Source organism: Limulus polyphemus, unplaced genomic scaffold, assembly GCF_000517525.1.
Source record: "Limulus polyphemus unplaced genomic scaffold, Limulus_polyphemus-2.1.2 Scaffold1861, whole genome shotgun sequence".
NCBI lineage: Eukaryota > Metazoa > Arthropoda > Merostomata > Xiphosura > Limulidae > Limulus > Limulus polyphemus.
This window is the reverse complement of record NW_013667471.1, coordinates 155,794-157,523: the sequence shown is the minus strand read 5'-3', so window position 1 is coordinate 157,523 and position 1,730 is coordinate 155,794. Positions and strand designations below refer to the sequence as shown.

The following is a 1,730-nucleotide window of genomic DNA, read 5'->3' as shown; positions in this document are numbered from 1 at the left end:
ATATTTCGTTCGGTGGTCGTGTGTCAGTGATGAGGAATGGAATTCTGCGAAACTTGTCTGACACAATGAAAGAATAGACTATTCCAAACTTTTACTTGTTGTTAAACAAATGTTTAAACAACTCTATTCAATTAAGTAAACTATTTTATTTCTAAGAATTTAAACTTTAACAAATGATCAACCATAGGCCTAGAAAGACTCAAACCTGTATACAAAGAAAGAAAATATGAATTTGGAGCAATAAGAACATTTGGAGTTTATTAACTTCAAACTCATTTCGTTTAAAGTAAGAATAATATAAAGTGTGTCATTACGAAAAGAATAATGCGGGTGATATGTAGGACTTGTTTTTTGTTTTCTCATCATTTTCGAGACTGTATATAGAAGCTTGTAGTAAATCATTTCCTTCCGTAAGGGTTTATTTCCTTCCGTAAGGATTTATTTCCTTCCGTAAGGGTTTATTTCCTTCCGTAAGGGCTTATTTCCTTCCGTAAGGGTTTGTTTCCTTCCGTAAGAGTTTATTTCCTTCCGTTACATTATTTGCTTCCTATGAAATAAAGTAGGTAGAGAGTAAGTCTTTTAAAAATTAAAAAAATTCTATATGTCGCCTTACAACCCTCGACCTTTAATGAGATTAAAAGAAAAGCGAGGGTGGGAGGAGGTGGGAGGAAAATCGAAACGGTTGTTTAAGAAAATACGTATGCTTCAGCTTAGAACAAACAACGAGCCTGGAAATCCCTCTCTTGACGTTAAGACTAAGTTTGCTGTTTGGTATTGTTTCGCCTCCGAAGACTAATACATTAAAACGATCTCCATTTTTTGTTTCACGCTCTTTCAGACGACTCGTTTCTAAATAGCCTGTAAAGCATAGCGTAGCTCTTACGTGATCGTGTAGTTGATAAATAATTCTTGGTTTTCTTATACTCTTCTCGCTGGAAAATACTAAAATATTATTTACAAAAAAAAAAAAACACGAGAAGAACCTCTCTCTTACATAATGGCTATTAAGACTATTAACCTCTATATAGTAACCGCTGCAGGATCATCTTTCTCAGAGGTCATTCGCTACCAACGCCACTGGTCATCCCACATCTTAAAAAGAGGGATGATATAGGCTCCAGGTTGTGGTCAACCGTTACACCGTTGAACTCAGTACTGAACTACATATTAAACCCTTCATTAATTCCTTCTGTAATAGAGAGAGTCAAATAATATCGAATGGGATTGACCTATGACCCTTCATTGATTCCTTCTGTAATAGAGAGAGTCAAATAATATCGAATGGGATTGACCTATGACAATGTGTAACTAGAGGACTGCCAAGATGTCTGCATAACATAATCATTATCTTTTGTTAAACGTGTACACGCGAGGGCACGCACGTACATGTGAACGTTTCCAAAAAATTACAGATGAACATTTTGGATTATATATTTTAAAAACCTTAACAAAATTCTCAGCGTTTTGTCGTTAAGGAAACTTAAATGATGTCGAAAGTTAACACTACAAAGTTCCACAAGACATTTGATTAAAAATAAGGCCTAACAAATATCATTCCGAAAGGAAGAGTTCTAAAATAAAACTTTTTTTTTACCATGGCTGTTAAGACCTATCTAATTTTGGTCAAGAATACGATCATCGTGAATGAAATTTCCCTATTATCAATCCTTCCTTAATCAATTTGTGACATATTGTGTGCGTTAAACAAATCCAAGATCGGAACCAAAAAC

At 34.6% G+C, this 1,730-nt stretch overlaps 1 protein-coding gene across 1 annotated transcript in view; it reads left to right on the top strand.

Moving 5' to 3' along the window:
- LOC106465184 (suppressor of lurcher protein 1-like) overlaps positions 1-1,730 on the top strand; it is a 78,480-nt gene that overhangs the window by 68,770 nt on the left and 7,980 nt on the right. The window lies entirely within an intron of this gene.